This window comes from Ranitomeya variabilis, chromosome 5, assembly GCF_051348905.1.
Source record: "Ranitomeya variabilis isolate aRanVar5 chromosome 5, aRanVar5.hap1, whole genome shotgun sequence".
NCBI classification, from domain to species: Eukaryota; Metazoa; Chordata; class Amphibia; order Anura; family Dendrobatidae; genus Ranitomeya; species Ranitomeya variabilis.
Window position 1 is genome coordinate 614,863,323 of NC_135236.1, and position 22,475 is coordinate 614,885,797.

Below are 22,475 nucleotides of genomic sequence, written 5' to 3' on the forward strand. Positions count from 1 at the left end.
TGAGAAGGCAATGATAGAGGTGGTGATGAGGACAACGATGGAGGTGGAGGGGGGCTGCATTATACCCTATGAGGGGAGCTGTGTTATACTTTGAGGGGGCTACTGTTGTGAATTCCGCTCTTGGGCTCCCTCCGGTGGTTATAAGTAGCATTTTTGTGAGTTCTGCTCTTGGGCTCCCTCCTGTGGTTTTGAGTGGTATGGCTGCTTCTTGGATTTAGCATCAGCAGCTGTTTTCACTGATCGTCTTTCTGGCTCTGCTATATTAGTCTGGCCTTTTCCCTAATTCAATGCCAGTTGTCAATTGTTGAGCTTGGAGTCATGGCTCTCTGAGGATTTCCCTGTCACTCTGACCATTTCAGCAAAGCTAAGTCCTTGCTTGTCTTTTTTCAGTTCACTTGTTGTGGACTTTGTTGTTTAGCACTTTCTATGTTTTGCTCATTTGTCCAGCTTATCAGTAGGTATCTAGTCAGCTAAGCTGGAAGCTCTGGGCAGCAGAGTTTGCCATCCACACCTTTAGTCAGGTGTGGAGATTTTTGCATTTCTCTGCGGTGGACTTTTTCTAGTTTTTATTACTGACCGCACAGTGTTCTGTCCTGTACTAATTCTTTCTAGCTAGTAGTGGCCTCCTTTGCTAAATCTTGTTTCATACTACGTATGTCATTTCCTTCTCCTCTCACAGTCATTATTTGTGGGGGGCTGTCCTATCCTTTGGGGATTTTCTCTGAGGCAAGATAGCTTTCCTATTTCTACCTTTAGGGGTAGCTAGATCTCCGGCTGTGACGAGGTGTCCAGGGAGTGACAGGAACATCCCACGGCTACTGCTAGTGTCTGTGTTAAGATCAGGATCTGCGGTCTGAATAGTTACCACCTGCTCAGAGCTAGTCGCATGTCGCTCCTTAATCACCAGACCATAACAGGCTACATTACATTCTGTGAGGGGGCTGCAATATATTCTGTGTGGGGGCTGCATTATATCCCATATGGGAGGCTACATTATATTCTATGAGGGGGCTACATTATATTCTTTGAGGGGGTTACCCCAACCCCTGCTACATAATTAAGACGTGCACTACTTTATATTATACCCTGATATTAGCGTGTTTTACAACACAATTGGTGGTCTTGTATTTATTTCTATGTAGCTACATAGTTGGCCCCAAGAATGATTTTCTCTGGTGGGCCCAAGGTGTTCCAGTCTGACGTTGCCTGCATGTATAAATGGGAATGGAGAGAAGGTGCTGCTGTATTTCTGTATTTGACAGATTTCAGATACAGGACCAAAATTTCTACAGAGTGTTGTAAAAGACTTTTTGCCAGTTATCGCAAATGCCTGATTGCAGTTGTTGCTGCTAAGGGCAGCCCAACTAGTTATTATTAGGTTTAGCGGGCAATCACTGTTTCACACAGGGCCCGGTAGGTTTGGATTTTTTTTCCCAAATAATAGAGACCTTGATTTAAAAGCTGCATTTTGGGTTTACTTTTGATTTTTGTCTAATATTTACATTTGTTTGGTGATCTGAAACATTTAAGTGTAACAAACATGCAAAAGAATAGGAAATCAGGAAAGGGGCAAACACTTTTTCACACAACTGTAAGCTTTTATTTTTATACCTCATTATTTATATGGCCTGATGAAGGGACCTCTTTGGTGCTGAAATGCGCAGCCTCTATAAAGTGACTGTACTTCCATCTATGAGTAGTGTTGAGCATTCCGATGCTGCAAGTATCGGGTATCGGCCGATACTTGCTGTATCGGAATTCCGATACCGGGATTCCGATACTCTTGTGGTATCGGATATCGGGTATCGCAACAACATTAATGTTAAAATGTGTAAAAGAGAGAATTAAAATAAAAAATATCGCTATCCTCACCTCTCCGACGCAGCCGGGACTTCAGCGAGGGAACCGGCAGCGTTGTTTGTTTAAAATTCGCGCTATTACTTGGTTACGTGAATTCCCGGCTTGTGATTGGTCAGGTCGGCCATGTTGCCGGGACGCGGACCAATCACAGCAAGCCGTGACGAAATTACGTCACGGCTTGCTGTGATTGGTCCGCGTCCCGGCAATATGGCCGCCCTGACCAATCACAAGCCGTGACGTCACGGGAGGCTGGACACGCGCCCATTTTAAAATGAGCGCGTCCAGCCTCCCGGCTTGTGATTGGTTGACCGCGGCGCAACCAATCACAAGCCGTGACGTCACGGGAGGCTGGACACGCGCCCATTTTAAAATGAGCGCGTGTCCAGCCTCCCGTGACGTCACGGCTTGTGATTGGTCAGGGCGGCCATATTGCCGGGACGCGGACCAATCACAGCAAGCCGTGACGTAATTTCGTCACGGCTTGCTGTGATTGGTCCGCGTCCCGGCAACATGGCCGACCTGACCAATCACAAGCCGGGAATTCACGTAACCAAGTAATAGCGCGAATTTTAAACAAACAACGCTGCCGGTTCCCTCGCTGAAGTCCCGGCTGCGTCGGACAGGTGAGTATAGCGATATTTTTTATTTTAATTCTTTCTTTTACACATTTATATGGTTCCCAGGGCCTGAAGGAGAGTTTCCTCTCCTTCAGACCCTGGGAACCATCAGGAATACCGTCCGATACATGAGTCCCATTGACTTGCATTGGGATCGGGTATCGGTATCGGATTGGATTCCGATACTGTGACGGTATCGGCCGATACTTTCCGATACCGATACTTTCCGATATCGGAAAGTATCGCTCAACACTATCTATGAGCTGTCATCTTTTCCAGCAGTGCCCAGTGGTTACTTGTTTTTCTTGCATAAGTCAACGCGTTGACCTTAATCCTATAGACATCTGAGTTGTTGTGATTCCTAACTGCTTCCAGTTTTCAATAATAACACTCACAGTTGATGTGTAATATTTAGGAAAATGAAGTTTCACAAACTGACTTGTTACAATGGTGACATCCTATTACAGCATTTTCTAGGGAATACCATACTACAAAATACTCCCACAAATGTGGTTCATTGATTGCAATCAAGATTTGCTATTTTGCACACCCAAAAAATTATTTTTCCTACAAATTAATTCAAGACCATGTTGCAAAAACGAGTACGCTCCAATGAAAGTCTTAGGTTCAAAGCGAAAGTGTAAAATTCTAATTAACAAGAATTCAACCACAGGTATGTGTCCAGCAGACTGTTGACTATGGCATGGTTTATCAAAGAAAACCCATTCCCTTTTCATGCTGTTAGTCATGGCACCACATGGAAGAGAGATGTCACAAAACCTGAGCAAAAAAGGTGTACAAAAATTTTACAATGATGGAACTAGAACTTCCCTGACTTCCCAGTCGATCTCGGAAGTTAATACCTGCACATTAGAGTCTTCTGAGGAGAAGAGTTGAGTAAAATCGACGTGCAAGTTCACTGCAGTTACAGTGGCATGCAAATGTTTGGGTACCCCTGGTCAAAACTACTGTTATTGTGAACAGTTAAGTAAATATATCATTTTTTCTCTCCCATCTTTTACATTTTAAAAATTACAAAACAGGAAACTGGGCCAATGAAAAAGTTTGGCACCCTGCATGGTTTGCATTGAGTTGCACCCCGTTTTGATTTGATGGAAAATTGGGAGACAATGAAGGCATTTGAAAAGTGGAGGAGAAGCAAATAGAGTGATGAACTAGTCGGGCAGCAGAGTTACAGAGGGACTGGAGACATGCGAGAGTATTAGCAGGTAGGCCACAGAGGAGGATGTTGCAGTAGTTTAGTCGGGAGATAATGAAGGCATTCACAAGCATATTAGTACTTTGAGGGTTGAGGAAGGGATGGATTCTGGAAATATTTTTGAGCTGGAGGTGACAGTAGGTGGCAAGTGCTTAGCTGTGCAGTTTGAAGGGAAGTGAAGAGTCAAAGGTTACTTTGAGGCAGCGGATTTCTGTTACAGGGGAAAATGTGATGTAATTTGTTGCGATAGATCAGGTAGGGAAGGTATGTGAGACAGAGGAAAGATAATGAGTTCAGATTTGTCCACATTGAGCTTGAGAAAGCGACAGGAGAAGGAGGATATGGCTGATAGACACTCCAGGATTTTGGATAGCATAGAGGTGATGTTTGGGCCAGGGAGGTATATGTGAATGTCATCAGTGTATGGGTGGTACTGAAAGCCAATATACTTTATGAGTTGTCCTAAGTCATGGTAATAGATGGAGAAGAGAAGTGGTCCTAGGACAGGTCCTTGAGGCACTCCAACAGTGAGAGGCCTGGATGAGGAGGTAGTGGGAGAGTGGGAGAAGCTAAATTTGCTGTGGGAAAGGTAGAAGGAGATCCAGGAGAGGTCTTTGACGCCAAAGGAAAAGAGGATCTGTAGTAGGAGGCAGTAGTCAACTGTCGAAGGCAGAGGACAGATCTAGAAGGAGGAGTATAGAGAATTGTCTGTTAGCTTTGGCTGTAAATGAGTCATTTTTAATTTTGGTCATGGCAGTTTCAGTGGAAAGGTAGGGATGGAAGCCAGATTGTAGGTTGTCGAAGAGTGAGTTATGTGAGAGGAGGGAGGAAAGTTTAGCCTGAATATGCTGCTCAAGGAGTTTGGTGAATGGGAGCAGCGATATGGGGCGATAGTTTGACATAATGGTGGGGTCAGAAGGGAAGGTACCAGAAGTTAGTGATAGGTTGAAGAGATGGTTTAGGGATGAAATAACTGTGGTGGTGAGGTTGAGGAGGAGGTGTGATGGGATGGGGTCAAGTGCACAAGTAGTGAGGCGTGACTTGGAGAGAAGATAAGTTAGCTCTCCTTCAGTGATGATTGAGAGGGAGGTTATGGGGGAAGGGAATTGGACTCATTTACAAAGGGGTTGTGGTAGTTAAGCAATAAATATGTGGCGCCCCTGAGGGTTCAGTCACCATAGAGGTACTGCACCTGATCCAGATGTGTGGTATCCCACTTTCAGGTAAGGAGGGGGCACTGCCCAGGACTCTATCACCAGCATCCAACACCTCACCATTCCAGTTAGGGCATCTGGGCATACCCCAAGGAAGGATGGCCTCATCCCAGTCTGGAGAGGGTTACTAGGTAAAGGTTGTGGGTGGAGAGAGTAAAGATGTCATGGAAACAGTAGGAGGAGTCAGAAAAGGTCTAGAAAGTTAGTCTGTCTGTGAGAAGGAGTGCAGCAGAGCAGACGTGAGAGATAGTTGGAGCTGGGGACTTGAGCAGTGAGGAACTCGTCCCAGCACCAGAGAACAGAGAAAGATAGAGAGAGAAGTTCTTGACAGAAGGAAGAGAGGGATGGGGTCCTAGGGGCACGGGTAGTGAGCAATCCACCCATGGGTCCCGCATACGCGCTGACCATCGCCAGGTGGAGGGACCAGGTTGCATTTGGGAACCGGCCCCCAAGACTAGTGGAGAACTACAAGGCTCAGCTAGCCAGCTGGAGGCTGTGGTATCTTTATGTGCCACAGACACATCCACACACATTCGCTGAAAAGGCAGCCACATACAGTACAGACAAAAAGTTTGGACACACCTTCTCATTTAAAGATTTTTCTGTATTTTCATGACTATGAAAATTGCACATTCACACTGAAGGCATCGAAACTATGATTTAACACATGTGGAATTATATACTTAACAAAAAATTGTGAAACAACTAAAATTATGTCATATGCTAGGTTCTTCAAAGTAGCCACCTTTTGCTTTGATGACTGCTTTGCACACTCTTGGCATTCTCTTGATGAGATTCAAGAGGTAGTCACGGGAATGGTTTTCACTTCACAGGTGTGCCCTGTCAGGTTTAATAAGTGGGATTTCTTGCCTTATAAATGGGGTTGGGACCATCAGTTGTGTTGTGCAGAAGTCTGGTGGATACACAGCTGATAATCCTACTGAATAGACTGTTAGAATTTATATTATGGCAAGAAAAAAGAAGCTAAGTAAAGAAAAACGAGTGGCCTTCATTACTTTAAGAAATGAAGGTCAGTCAGTCTGAAAAATTGGGAAAACTTTGAAAGTGTCCTCAACTGCAGTTGCAAAAACCATCAAGCGCTACAAAGAAACTGGCTCACGTGAGGACCGCCCCAGGAAAGGAAGACCAAGAGTCACCTCTGCTTCTGAGGATAAGTTTATCCGAGTCATCAGCCTCAGAAATCGCAGGTTAACAGCAGCTCAGATTAGAGACCAGGTCAATGCCACACAGAGTTCTTGCAGCAGACACATCTCTACAACAACTGTTGAGAGGAGACTTTGTGCAGCAGGCCTTCATGGTAAAATAGCTGCTAGGAAACCACTGCTAAGGACAGGCAACAAGCAGAAGAGACTTATTTGGGCTAAAGAACACAAGGAATGGACATTAGACCAGTGGAAATCTGTGCTTTGTTCTGATGAGTCCAAATTTGAGATCTTTGGTTCCAACCAGCATGTCTTTGTGTGACGCAGAAAAGGTGAACGAATGGACTCTACATGCCTGGTTCCCACCGTGAAGCATGGAGGAGGAGGTGTGATGGTGTGGGGTGCTTTGCTGGTGACACTGTTGGGGATTTATTCAAAATTGAAGGCATACTGAACCAGCATGGCTACCACAGCATCTTGCAGCGGCATGCTATTCCATCTGGTTTGCGTTTTTAGTTGGACCATCATTTATTTTTCAACAGGACAATGACCCCATACACACCTCCAGGCTGTGTAAGGGCTATTTGACCATGAAGGAGAGTGATGGGGTGCTACGCCAGATGACCTGGCCTCCATAGTCACCAGACCTGAACCCAATCGAGATGTTTGGGGTGAGCTGGACCGCAGAGTGAATGCAAAAGGGTCAGCAAGTGCTAAGCATCTCTGGGAACTCCTTCAAGATTGTTGGAAGTCCATTCCCGGTGACTACCTCTTGAAGCTCATCAAGAGAATGCCAAGAGTGTGCAAAGCAGTCATCAAAGCAAAAGGTGGCTACTTTGAAGAACCTAGAGTATAAGACATAATTTTAGTTGTTTCACACTTTTTTGTTAAGTATATAATTCCACATGTGTTAATTCATAGTTTTGATGCCTTCAGTGTGAATGTGCAATTTTCATAGTCCTGAAAATACAGAAAAATCTTTAAATGAGAAGGTGTGTCCAAAGTTTTGGTCTCTACTGTAGGACACAGGGGACTAGAGAGACGTATCCAGACAAGATCCAGGGCTGCTGGATTGTGACACTGTGTGTGAAGGTGCGGGGCAGGAGAGATGGGAACCAGCACAATGAGATGGCCAGGAAAGGAACATAAGAGAGGAGTCCTGGAGAAGTGTACCCCAAATCATCTGGGGGTTGGCTGGACCACAGACCTGGAGGACAGAGCACACGGCTGGAGACAGTAATCTGAAGAACTGCGAGTAAAGTGTTGAAAACCGCATCCAGCTGTGTCTTCTGAATTATTGCTGTGCCACATGCACTTCAAATGCCACAATCACCATCATCACAATTAGCACCTATGTCTGCCCTGGGGACTAGCTCTGCCTGTGGAGAGCTGAAACATCTTAGCTGCATCACCAACTGTCCCATTGGATCTGAACTGCATCGTCAGCCATATTGACTGAGTACCACTGGTGGCGTCACGAACAATTCCACTATAAACTTTATCCCATTCCCCTTTAATTTCAATTGCCTCTTTTATTGGATGCCCAGGGCCACGGACCAGGTCACTGTTGCTGTGACACATCCCTTTACCAGTACCAAGTATCCCCATGGCCCTGGTGGGTGCTCCAGATACTTGTTTTGTTTGGTTGATCTTATTTTTGAAGTCCTTCCAAAGATAAGAGAGGTCAGAGGGGGCAGAGGAGGGTGTTAAAAATGTTGAATAACTGTTTGGGGTTGTAGGATAAGGAAGATACAAGGGTTGTGAAGTTGGCCTGTTTATCAGAGGTGTGGGCTGATTTGAATGTGAGTGTTGCATGTTTGAATGCTGTGAAGTCATCTTGCGAATATGTTTTCTTCTATGTTGGCATTCATGGTTCCCTCAATGAACTGTAGCTCCCCACAGCCGGCTGTCCCTAACCGTGACATTCCCTCCTCCATGCTTGACTGTAGGCAAGATACACTTGTTTTTGTACTCCTCATCCTGCTGCTGCCACACAAAATTGACACCATCTGAAACAAATAAGTTTATCTTGATCTCATCAGACCTCAGGACATGGTACCATGAAGTAAGTCATGTCCTTAGTCTGCTTCTCTTCAGTAAACTGCAGGCTTTCTTGTGCATCATCTTTAGAAGAGGCTTCCTTCTGGGACAACAGCCATGCAGACCAATTTGATGCCATGTGGGGTGTATGGTGTGAGCATTGACAGGCTGCCCCCCAAACTTTTAACTTCTGCAGCAAAGCTGACAGCACTCATATGTCTATTTTGAAAAGACAACCTCAGAGAGGTCTTTCCCATGAGGTGCCATGTTGAACTTCCAGTGACCAATTTGAGAGAGTGTGAGAGTGATAACCTCAAATTTAACACACCTGCTCCCCATTCACACCTGAGACCTTGTAACACTAATAAGTCACATGACACCTGGGAAAGAAAATGACTAATTGGGCATAATTTGGCCATTTTCTTTTAGGGTTGCACTCACTTTTGTTACCAAGGGTTTAGACATTAATGGCTGTGTGTTGAGTTATTTAGAAGACAAACCAAATTTACACTGTTATACAAGCTGTACACTGACCACTTTGCATTGCATCAAAGTGTCATAACTTCAGTGTTGTCCCATGAAAAGTTGTAATAAAATATTTACAAAAATATGAGGGGTGTACTCACTTTTGTGAGATACTGCAGATATTTACGCATAATTGTAGCTTCTACCTTCTCTTTTAATTGAAATAATTATTGTAATTTTTTGAGAAACTTGCATTTTTGAAGATTATGACACTCCTGTTCTTTCCTCCATCTGTATTACAAGTAAGAATGATTTACGATGGGTATTATCCAAAAGAATAAAACAGATGCATAAGGTCTTTTCGTCACTAGTAGCAGTAGATCCATAAAATCTGATCTGAGGAATCTCATCTCATTATGTATTTAGGCTTTAATTTGGTATAATAGGCATGTAACTTTTCCTATAACTTGTGATATTTCTTAATGATTTCTTAAAGATTTTAATACATATTTCCTTTCTAATAAAAAGCAAAAGTAGGTAAGAGCTGTCAGCCTGGGGGGTAAATCTAGCTAATTGGCCTAAGAATGACTTGGATAACGCAAGCTTATGTCCCTATTGACCTTGGTGACCCTTTTCTCTTTGAATCCTATAGGCTCATTTGCACATCACCCATACACCTCCTCATCCAGGCCATTTTCTAAGCAAGATAATATAAGTTGTAGAAATGTCACCTAAGAAGCCAGAGTATTCACATTGTGGAGTATTGTTTATAGGGTAACAAAAGGTCAAGATTCACTTATTCGGTTTGCTTTCTGGTTTTTAGTAATATTGGAATGCTAACAATCAACAGTGTACATGTATTATAAATACAGAGTTCCTCTAGAGATCAATGTGTTACCAATCATTATTAAGTGATGAGCGAATATACTCGTTACTCGAGATTTCCCGAGCACGCTCGGGTGTCCTCCGAGTATTTTTTAGTGTTCGGAAATTTAGTTTTTATTGCCGCAGCTGAATGATTTACATCTGATAGCCTGCATAAGTACATGTGGGGGTTGCCTGGTTGCTAGGGAATCCCCACATGTACTTATGCTGGCTAACAGATGTAAATCATTCAGCTGCGGCAATAAAAACTAAACTAAATTTCCGAGCACTAAAAAATACTCGGAGGACACCCGAGCGTGTTCGGGAAATCTCAAGTAACGAGTATATTCGCTCATCACTAATCATTATGTGTTATGATTTTGCAATTTGTTATCTCTAAGCTTACACAGCAGGAAAAAACCTAGTAAGTTGAATTAGAAATACTTGTATCTTCAGTACTCCTTCAGCATTATTGTACGAAGCTACTGTATGGCTATGACTATTATTCAAACAGTATAAATGTGCTTATGTAAATCACATACAAGAAAAAACATGATAAACTTGATACAAGTAAAACACTAGCTTTAATAATCCATGAAACCAATTTAAAATCCTCTGATATGTGTCACGCTGCAGCTATGCAGGTAACTGCAACTTCCGCTAGATGGCAATAGAGTGGAAAGATAGTAACAAGTCTGCAAGGGCAGACCTGCAGTGCTGCAGCGAAGCTACCACCAGGTGGCAGCAGAATAGTCAAACAAGCTGAGTCAAAACCTAGACCGTCACTCAGTACAATGGGAAAAAACAAGCACAGAGTCAGTGGAGACCCAAAGGGTTAATACCAGACAAAAGGCAGAAGTACCAGGGACCAGAGGCAAAGTCAAGTCAAAGTCAAAGCCGAGTCAAACACCGGGAAATCTTAAAACAATCAGGAAACACTAAGACAGGACGGGTAGGGAAGGAGGAATAGACACGGGCAAGGTCAGAAAGCACAGCAGGACTAATCAGGGTACTACCAGAGTCTGATACTCACGCCGTAGGCAGAAAGTAAAACTGACAATGCCTACAGGATGCAGAGGAGCTAAATAGCAAACCTGAACCCAGAATGAGGCCGAGCAAAGTTAACCCTTGACATGATCAGCCCGGGATAAGGACACACTGGACTCAAAACCCGAACTGGATCATGACAATATGCGCATACAACATCTTTAACACTCTGGCAAAGTCACTTCAGAAAAAAAGGCAGTGGCCTTTTTCCTGAAGTGGCTTTGTTGTTGGTATTATCGCTATTTTTGTGCTGACTCCATAGCAGGCATCTTTTTTCTGTTTGCCGAAGCCGAAGGTGGCAAAAAACAAGACAAATTTGTGACAGGACTTTATGGTAATTGGCAACATTATGGTTCAAAAACACAAAGAGCATTGTTCTAAACTTTTTGGTTACATGGAATCCAAATATAGAGCATACAAGTCATATGGGGGTTCTCAGTGATAGAAATACATGTGGTTAATCCTTATGCTGGCTTAAAATACCCTTTCCAGTCATGGCCACTGTCTCTGCGCCCCTTTAAGTTGCCAGGGTGAGTGGCGATACGCCAGCCAGAAGCCTGCTGGTTATTTAATGAAAGACATTGCATATATGCCGGTCATTGAAAATACTATCATAAGTGCTTAGCTTGTGGCAGAATATATTAAGCAATCCATTGCTCATGCCCTTCTGTTAAGCCATCAAAAGTTTCTGTGTCAGCCCACTCAAAGAACACTATTGAGTGTAGATGTGATGGGGCCTTGGCTAGATATTTTTTACAATTAGGTTGCCACTGAGAAGCTATGCTATGATTTTGTCCAATATGTTTTCCCTTTTATTTTATCCTTCACCATGATATTCCATTATTTTACAGGCCAATGTCATCCATCCTGATCTCATAAATGTAAAATTTGAAGAAAAAAAGTATCTTTGGGCCGGTTTGAGGGTCTCTCTATGATAACCCCTTTTTCCCATTTATGGATATCTCCCTAAGGCTGGGTTCACATTGCGTTTACAGCAGCCTGTTCAACACATATGGTAACGGGCTGCTGTAAATGCAAGTGCCGGTATGGCAGCACGCTAGCGCAGATAGAGCATCTGCTAGCTCTATCTGTGCTAGCGGTGATGGACCTGGAAATGCTGCAGCCCGCGTCTCAGGGTCCGTCACTCAATCACGGCACATCCCTAGCGCACGCCCATTGTGGGCGTGCGCTAGCGATGCGTCCGACATAGGAAATAATGGCGGCCATAACGGACTACGTTACACCGCGTTTATGCCGCGGTGTAACGTAGTCCATCTAACAGATGCCCATAACGTAATGTGAACCCAGCCTTAGGTTTGGTACCAAAAAGAGACACAGCATAATCTATCTTTTCCACCTCAAGAGCTAGTTAATGAATTACAGTATTTCCCTGGCAAAGTGCCCTATGTCTATTCTGACTGGCAGTGTGATATAAAATATTGAATCAGCTTTCTGCTTCCTCTCAGTCCACCTAGATCTTCTTCTTGTTTGCCGGGTCGATGGCCAATTTTACTCCAAAACATACACTCCCATGCGATGTTTATTACAGTGCCACTAGTTTGTGATGTTTTGTTCATTTCTTTAATGAGCAGTGTGATGTGAGATGGGCTGTAGGTCAACAGCTGAATGATTTTTTCTCATGGTGCTTGCAGTAGTGATGCATGAAGCAACAAACTGAGCATTTTTAACTTTTTGATGAAGCCTTTCAGTGTTCCTGTATCATAAGAGAAAATGGAACATCCTACCAGTACAATTTAATTTTTGGATATTGAGATTGACACTTCTGACTTGGTTTTACATTTACTTGAGTAGAAGTTAAAGAAGCTATTATTGATGGCTTCCGCACTGTTAAAGTAACTTTCAAGTAAATGCAGTTGCCCTTTGGCTTGCTGTTTTTCATCTGCTGAGTCTTGACAATTGGCAGAGTTTCTCTCAATGTCTGTCCCTGTCTACCCAGAGACCAAATGCTCCAGGATTTGGCTTACAATAGGATCTGGCTTACAAGACAAATAAAAGCTAACTTAGATGTTTTGAAATAGTTTCTTAAAGGGAATCTATCAGTAGGAGCAACCCTCCAAAGTCGTCTATATAGGCAGCCATTATGATTCTCAGCTGGGACTCTTGGGGGTGGATAGTGATGTTGATCTACGGCCTGCATACAAAGGTGCCTGGGTGCCCACTGGGAATAGCTTGGACATTGCTGCCTCAACAGGTTAATCAAGGTCCTCATGGTACAGGTCTCAAGGGGCAGGATCTATTATTGTGCTGGGGGACTTAGAGGCTACCATGGGCTGAACAACTTTTTGCTGTGTTGGATGAGATATAAGAAGCACCTCTACAATCTTGGAGCTAATAGTGTCATTGATTATCTGTAGTATGTACCATGCTAGGAAAATAAAACAAGTTGGTACTGTGACTGGAACCAGAACAGGAGACAAAACTTTATTTTTTGTGCACTTATCCTCAGATTCTGCAAAGCAAGAAGCAAGAGGTACTCTGGTACACTTCTGCATCTGGCAGCATTACCATACCGTCAACATAAGTAAGCGAGGACTTGAACTCAGCCAAGTATAGGGAAGTGTGTACACCAAGAAGACCATCACCACACCAGGAGAGCATCAACCACACCAGAAGAGCATAAGAAGACAGAGAATTGACAGCAAAGAAGTGAACAAAGCTGCAGAATTTATGAGCCTCGTTACCAAACCTTCTCCCACACTTGTGACCTTGCATGCAGGGTGAGCAACAGCCAAGCAACTGAAATGATGTGGCCACTGCTTAAGGTGTGTTATGTTGGCTTAGATAGACACTATAAAGCAGTGTTTCCCAAACTTAAGTCCTCATGACCCCCCAAATATATCATGTTTTTAGGATTTCCCATAATGACAATTCTATGACCTGTGCAACACTAAAGAAACTCTGAAAATATGATTAAGAGGGGGTGCTATGGGGACAGGAGTTCTTTGGGAAACACTGCTATAGAGCATAGACCATACTGTAAGGGTTAAGCTTTAGCACGGTCCTGCATGTGTCTTACAGTACTGATCATACTGTGGTTGTGGTCACACTTTGTTTCTGTGATTTTTATTAAATATGTCTAAAATATATTCCCATCTCTTTTGTGTCAGTTGCGCTTAAAGGGTGTGTTCTTCAGCATAAGTGAGGGTAGTACAGTATATGTAGACGTATCTTGTGTATCATATTCGGATCAGTATATAAAAAAGCATAGTTCAGTTTGCAAACAGTGTATAACAATGGCGGTCAACTCAAGATGTGTGTATCCGAGATGGCATAATACTCTTAAAAATCTCTTTTTAGAGAAAGTTTGCTTCACATGTTAGGCAATCAATAAATGAGAAGACTGTTTTCTGCAAAATTATTTTGTTTAAGACTACTTTTATGGGAAGAAATGTGCAGTGTCTATGTTCCACTATTGCAGAACTATTAGATCCTGACATCAGATTGAAGCGTTTTTACAAGTATCATCTATAGAACATGGCCAATATCCAATGACTTGTATTATTTAACTGTAAAGTGCAGTCTGTTTTATCCATAATTATGTTGTGTACCTGAATTTGTACTATGATGACTAAGTTCTTCTTTACCTAAAGAATCTATTAATCTTATATAACTGCAGGTATGGAGTGAGAAGTTTGTGATGTGTTTGTTTATTCTAAGGCATCATTGTATGGGGGAAGTTTTTCTCAGAAGCACAATGAACCCTTATGTTTTTCAGACAAATGAAATGATTTCAGCAGGTGAATAGAGGGCAGAAGAGCAGTTTTCCCTTGTTCTGTTTGGGGTATATTTGCCTTCATGAAGAGAATAGCAGCAATAGGATTTTACCCTTTGAATGAATGTCTTTTAGCCTTCATACCTTGAGGGCTTAAAGAGAAGCTGGATCTAATGTCAATAGAGTCAACAGTATAAGTCCTTAAGGCCCCGTCTCACATAGCGAGATCGCTAGCGAGATCGCTGCTGAGTCACAAGTTTTGTGACGCAACAGCGACCTCCATAGCGATCTCGCTATGTGTGACACGTACCAGCGATCAGGCCCCTGCTGCGAGATCGCTGGTCGTGTCGGAATGGCCTGGACCTTTTTTTGGTCGTTGAGGCCCCGCTGACATTGCTGAATCGGTGTGTGTGACACCGATCCAGCGATGTCTTCACTGGTAACCAGGGTAAACATCGGGTTACTAAGCGCAGGGCCGCGCTTAGTAACCCGATGTTTACCCTGGTTACCAAAAAAACCAAACACTACATACTCGCCTTTCGGTGTCCAGGTCCCTTGCCGTCTGCTTCCTGCTCTCACTGACTGCCGGCCGTACAGTGAGAAGTGAGAGCACAGCAGTGACGTCACCGCTGCGCTCTGCTCTCGCTGTACGGCGGCTCAGTCAGAGCAGGAAGCGGACGGCAAGGGACCTGGACACCGAAAGGCGAGTATGTAGTGTTTGTTTTTTTTGGTAACCAGGGTAAACATCGGGTTACTAAGCGCGGCCCTGCGCTTAGTAACCCGATGTTTACCCTGGTTACCCGGGTGCTGCAGGGGGACTTCGGCATCGTTGAAGACAGTTTCAACGATGCCGAAGTCGTTCCCCTGATCGTTGGTCGCTGGGGAGAGCGGTCTGTGTGACAGCTCCCCAGCGACCACACAGCGACTTACCAACGATCACGGCCAGGTCGTATCGCTGGTCGTGATCGTTGGTAAATCGCTTAGTGAGACGGGGCCTTTAGAGAGCAGTGAGGAGCTTGTGGATAGTCTCAAGTGGATGTGGGCTCAGAACGCTGTTTCCACAGCTTATATTAACAGTCTGAGAGTGATGCCCGGTTATGACCTATGACCCCTGCAACCTTACTCATTGAGGATCTGAAGCTTATATAACCATGACTTCTACAAAATGGAGAGGAGCTTTGTACATAAAAAAGAAAAGAGAGCACAAGCATGATGTAGCCATACTAAGAATGGAATTCATTTCCTCTGTTGCATAAAAGAAAAGGCCAGAAAACTGTTATCTTTGCTTACTGGAAGGAATATAGAACATTTTGAGAACAGATGTTGACGCTCATTTTCCCCGACTATTTAAATATTAGTAATAACTACAAACTGCAAGCTAATTGATAAATGTTTAGTAGAGATGGGCAAATCTTTCAAAATTCTAATTCGCCATCTTCAACATTTTTTAATTTACTATGAATTGGTTTGCCATGATTTGAACTAGCTATAAAGCTTCCCATTGCTCTAAAAAGACATGTATGACACTATGAGGTCTCCTAGGACTGTGTCCAACTCCTTCCAAGATCTTTATCACAAACCCAAACTTATTAATGTCAAAGTGACCTTTACATATATGGCTATAGGTCAACAGATGATAACCGGTAGTAACCAACAGTTTGTTTAATGACACATCGCACTGTCATTTTATGCTTTGTTAAATTAAAAGCGTTCCAAAAATTATCCCTTTTTCAGATCAAATGCCTACCATGCCTATGTTTATACTCATGTGGTGTATACTGAAGAGGCCATGGCTTTTTGACAATCTGTGGTTCAAAAAGTATTTCCGTTTTTGGAAAGTTGCAACAGGTTTGATGTTTGAAAATTAAAGATGCATTGGATTGGCTTTATTTAGAATTTAAAAAATTATTGGATCGTAACCGCTGTATAATTCTTTGTCCAGAAATCAATGGTGCACATGAAAATAAGTTACTTTGTAATAAATGGTTTTTTTAGAGAAATCTGCTTATTTCTCCTTGTGGACTGATCATTCATTCTCAAAATCATCAATTCTTGAGTATCATCTGTCTTTAGTAAATGCTGAATTTCCCATTACTAAGATAGGAGATGACAGTTGGGGCTCATAAATTTCTATGGAGAACTGTAACTTGAATTTCATGAAAACTTGCAGTAGAAGGTGTATGTCTACCTTTAACTCCTCATCTCAATCCCCTCTCCATAGAATTTTAAAGCATCAACTGTCATCTCCCATCTCAACAATGACTTAATCTGTCAATACAGATTTTATGAATTCAGATTAGTGATGAAGCAAGCATACTCGTTACTCGAGATTTCCCTAGCATGCTCTGGTGATCGAGTATTTTGGCATGCTCGGAGATTTCGTTTATGTTGACGCAGCTGTATATTTGTGGCTGTTAGATAACCTGAACACATGCAGGGGTTGCCTGTTTGTTAGTGAATCCCCACATGCATTCAAGCTGACTAGCAGCTGCGTCGACATAAACTAAATCTCTGAGCACGCCAAAATACTCAAAGACCACCCTAGTATGCTCGGGAAATCTCAAGTGACGAGTATACTCACTCATCACTAATTGAGAATGAAAGCTCAATCCAGGAGGACAAATAAGCTGATATGGAAATTCCAGCAACGATTACTGTTGAGCGATACTCAAAGGTATCGGTATCGGATGGTATCGGCCAATATCCCAAAAATATCGGATATCGCCGATACCGATACCCGATACCAATGCAAGTCAATGGGACACAAGTGTCGGAAGCTATCCTGGATGGTTCCCAGGGTCTGAAGGAGAGGAAACTCTCCTTCAGGCCCTGGGATCCATATTCATGTAAAAAATAAAGAATTAAAATAAAAAATATGGATATACTCACCCCTCCGGCGGCCCCTGGACCTTACCGATGTAACCGGCACCCTCCGTTCCTAAGAATGAGCAGTGAAGGACCTTCGATGACGTCGCGGCTTGTTATTGGTCGCGTGACCGCTCATGTGACCGCTCACGCGACCAATCACAAGCTGTGACGTCATCGCAGGTCCTAAACTCACTGCATTCTTAGGAACGGAGGCTGCCGGTTACATTGGTAAGGTCCAGGGGCCGCCGGACGGGTGAGTATATCCATATTTTTTATTTTTATTCTTTATTTTTTACATGAATATGGATCCCAGGGCCTGAAGGAGAGTCTCCTCTCCTCCAGACCCTGGGAACCATACACTGGGAACTTCCGATTCCGATTTCCGATATCACAAAAATATCGGAACTCGGTATCGGAATTCCGATACAGCAAATATCGGCCGATACCCGATACTTGCGGTATCGGAATGCTCAACACTACCAACGATCCAATCTTAACATATGATTTGAATAGCAGGAAAATGTATTTAAAATGAAAGTTACAATTAAAATAGATAAAGATAAAACAACTTTTAAAATAGAGAAAAGATAAAATAATTCTGTCTTACAGTCACTTTGAATATAAAAGGAAGATCTGCCGTGTTGCAAAAGGGAGCAGAATTTCAATTAAATTTCGTCTCACAGTAACGGAGATTCTATACATGCCCTAACCAATGATTGTTGAGCATCAGTAATTAAACTATTCATAAGCAAACATAAACAGTTATTATTTTTAATATATACTGTAGCTGGTATATAACAAGTAATATTAGATATTGGTAAATTATTAAATGGATGACGAAGCCATATCTTACTTCAACAATGGCTGCAAATTAGATTTTTTTTTTTGCAGCAATAACTTTTTGTTGTAAAAATTGGAAAATTTCTTGCCTACTACAGAAATTTGGAATGACCATGAACAGTGTCATACTGGGTTGGCAAAGACCCACCAGTAATATTGATCCTTGGAGATCACTGTTCAGCTATATGCAAAAGTATCCAAACCCTGGTACACAACTTTACATTTGCTTCTATGTAATAATACTTTTGCTTGATTTTTAATGAGTGATTCGATTATACCTTTTTCTGCAAATGTTGAATCAAATATAATGACACAATTCATTAGCACTCCTTCACAGGGGCCTACCGAAGCATGTTTAACAGACAGTTCCCTTTTTATGATAAGTAACAGGTTTGTTGTTTGGAAAGTGAATTAAGCAATAGCTTTATAACATGCCTACCTAAATTATTTTTTCATGGGATCATTAACAGGTTTGGTCTTTGGAAAGTGAAAAAGTAATGTTTTTTTAACAAGTTGTTTAAAATTATTCATTTTGGGGGACATTTTCAAGTTTCTTATAATTGCCATCTGCGGGGTAGTGTAGAACACATACAGAACACCATGGGCAGGCAGGAAATGTGTGTATTCCCATTGGCAGTGGAATCAGCATCCATTCACTATAATGAGGCAGCAGAGTTACTCTGGACTCTATCTGTCCTCTGTTCAGTGGTATCCTTCTTTTCAGATGTGCACAAAACTGTTGCTTGTTGCTGATGGCACTTTTGTGCATCCTAAAAAGACGGACAAGGCCGGATCACAGGTCTCATGGCATTCACAGTGCCTCCATCTTCCTCATTATAGGGAATCTTCCGCCAGGGGTTCCATCTGAATCACGCATTTCAGAGTTTTACACTGAAACCCCAGAGTAAGCGCTCAATGCAGAGTGCAGGATAAATGTGAGCTGAGCCTAAAGGTACCTTCACACTAAGCGACTTTGCAGCGATAGCTGTCATGATTCCCCAATGGCATGGGAACATCAGAAACACAAAAATAACAGACTAGCTCTCGGGTGATGGAAACTCAAGCTGACCGTGACCTAAATCTACCACACAACTAACAGTAGCCAGGGAGCATTCCTACGGCTGCCTAAATGCCACGCGCCAGCCGGAGAACTAACTACGCCTGGAAGAGGAAGGAACAGACCTGGCTTACCTCTAGAGAAATTCCCCAAAGATGATAGTAGCCCCCACATATATTAACGGTGAGTTCAGAGGAAAAGACATACACAGTATGAAGGTAGATTTAGCAAAGCGAGGTCCACTTACTAGATAGAGGAAGGATACAAAAGAGGACTTCACGGTCAGCTGAAAAACCCTTTCAAAAACCCATCCTGAAATTACTTTAAGACTCCTGTGTCAACTCATGACACAGGAGTGGCAATTTCAGTCCACAAGAGCTTCCAGTAACAGGAAATGACAAAACTGTAAACTGGACAAGAAATACAAAACAATAAGGACAAGAGTCCACTTAGCTGATCAGCAGACTAGTAGCAGGAACATGCAACTGAATGACTCAGGTTACAATGATGACCGGCAAGGAAGTGACTGGAGAGCAAGGCTAAATAGGGAACTCCCAAAACTGATGGAAGCAGGTGAGCTGAGGCAGAAAAGCACACACAAGTCTCCAGTACCACCAGCCACCACCAGGGGAGCCCAAAAAGCGGATCACAACAGTACCCCCCCCTTAAGGAGGGGGCACCGAACCCTCACAAGAACCGCCAGGGCGACCTGGATGAGCCCTATGAAAGGCACGAACCAAATCCGAGGCATGAACATCAGAGGCAGTTACCCAAGAATTATCTTCCTGACCACAGCCCTTCCATTTAACCAGATACTGGAGTCTCCGCCTGGAAATACGGGAGTCCAAGATCTTCTCTATAACGTACTCCAATTCACCCTCAACCAGCACAGGAGCAGGAGGCTCAGCAGAAGGAACCACCGGCACCTCGTATCTCCGCAACAACGACCGATGGAACACATTATGGATAGCGAAAGATGCCGGAAGGTCCAAACGAAAGAAAACAGGGTTAATAATCTCCAAAATCCTATAGGGACAGATGAACCGAGGCTTAAATTTAGGAGAAGAAACCCTCATTGGGACAAAACGGGAAGACAACCACACCAAGTCCCCAACACGAAGGCGAGGACCAACCCGACGCTGGCGGTTAGCAAACCGCTGAGTCCTCTCCTGGGACAAATTCAAATTGTCCACCACTTGTTCCCAAATCCGATACAACCGATCCACCACAGCATCTACTCCAGGACAATCCGAAGACTCCACCTGACCAGAAGAAAAACGGGGATGAAACCCCGAATTGCAAAAGAAAGGGGAAACCAAAGTGGCCGAACTAGCCCGATTATTAAGAGCAAACTCCGCCAACGGCAAAAAGGCAACCCAATCATCCTGATCCGCAGACACAAAACACCTCAAATACGTCTCCAAAGTTTGATTAGTTCGCTCCGTCTGGCCATTAGTCTGAGGATGGAAGGCAGACGAAAAAGACAAATCAATGCCCAACCTGGCACAGAATGCCCGCCAAAATCTAGAAACGAACTGGGTACCCCTATCAGAAACGATATTTTCAGGAATACCATGCAAGCGAACCACATTTTGAAAAAACAAAGGAACCAACTCAGACGAGGAAGGCAACTTAGGCAATGGCACCAAATGAACCATCTTAGAAAAACGGTCACACACCACCCAGATAACAGACATCCTCTGAGAGACAGGAAGATCAGAAATAAAGTCCATCGAGATGTGCGTCCAAGGCCTCTTCGGAATAGGCAAGGGCAACAACAACCCGCTAGCCCTAGAACAACAAGGCTTGGCCCGAGCACACACATCACAAGACTGCACAAAAGCACGCACATCTCGAGACAGAGATGGCCACCAGAAGGATCTAGCCACCAAATCCCTGGTACCAAAAATTCCAGGATGACCCGCCAGCGTAGAAGAATGAACCTCCGAGATGACTCTACTGGTCCAATCATCAGGAACAAACAGTCTACCAGGTGGACAGCGATCAGGTCTATCCGCCTGAAACTCTTGCAAAGCACGTCGCAGATCTGGGGAAATAGCGGATAATATCACCCCATCCTTAAGGATACCTGTAGGTTCCGAATCACCAGGGGAATCAGGCTCAAAACTCCTAGAAAGGGCATCCGCCTTCACATTCTTAGAACCTGGTAGATATGAGACCACAAAATTAAACCGAGAGAAAAACAACGACCAGCGCGCCTGTCTAGGATTCAGGCGCCTGGCAGACTCAAGATAAATCAGATTCTTGTGATCAGTCAAAACCACCACCTGATGTCTAGCACCCTCAAGCCAATGACGCCACTCCTCAAATGCCCACTTCATGGCCAAAAGCTCCCGATTACCGACATCATAATTTCTTTCGGCGGCAGAAAATTTTCGAGAAAAGAACGCACAAGGTCTCATCACTGAGCAATCGGAACTTTTCTGCGACAAAACCGCCCCCGCTCCGATCTCGGAAGCATCGACCTCAACCTGAAAGGGGAGAGAGTCATCGGGCTGGCGCAACACAGGGGCAGACGAAAAGCGGCGCTTAAGTTCCCGAAAGGCCTCCACAGCGGCAGAGGACCAATTGGCAACATCAGCACCCTTCTTAGTCAAATCCGTAAGAGGCTTAGCAACACCAGAAAAACCAGTTATAAATCGACGATAAAAATTAGCAAAGCCCAAGAACTTCTGAAGACCCTTTAGAGAAGTAGGCTGCGTCCAGTCACAAATAGCCCGAACCTTGACAGGGTCCATCTCAACAGAAGAAGGGGAAAAAATGTACCCCAAAAAGGAAATTTTCTGAACCCCAAAAACACACTTAGAACCCTTTACACACAGAGAATTCTCCCGCAAGACCTGAAAAACCCTCCTGACCTGCTGAACATGAGACTCCCAGTCCTCAGAAAAAATCAAAATATCGTCCAAATACACAATCATAAATTTATCCAGATATTCACGGAAAATATCATGCATAAAGGACTGAAAAACTGAAGGTGCATTAGAAAGGCCGAAAGGCATTACTAAATACTCAAAGTGGCCCTCAGGCGTATTAAATGCGGTTTTCCACTCATCCCCTTGCTTAATTCGCACCAAATTATACGCCCCACGGAGATCAATCTTGGAGAACCACTTAGCCCCCCTTATGCGAGCAAACAAATCAGTAAGCAGCGGCAACGGATACTGATATTTGACAGTAATTTTATTCAGGAGTCGATAATCAATACAAGGCCTCAGCGAGCCATCCTTTTTAGAGACAAAGAAAAACCCAGCTCCTAAAGGTGATGAAGAAGGACGAATATGTCCCTTTTCCAGGGACTCCTTAACATACTCTCGCATGGCAGCATGCTCAGGTACAGATAGGTTAAACAAACGACCCTTTGGAAATTTACTGCCTGAAATCAGATCTATGGCGCAATCACACTCTCTGTGGGGAGGGAGAGAACCAATTTTAGGCTCTTCAAAAATATCCCCAAAATCCGACAA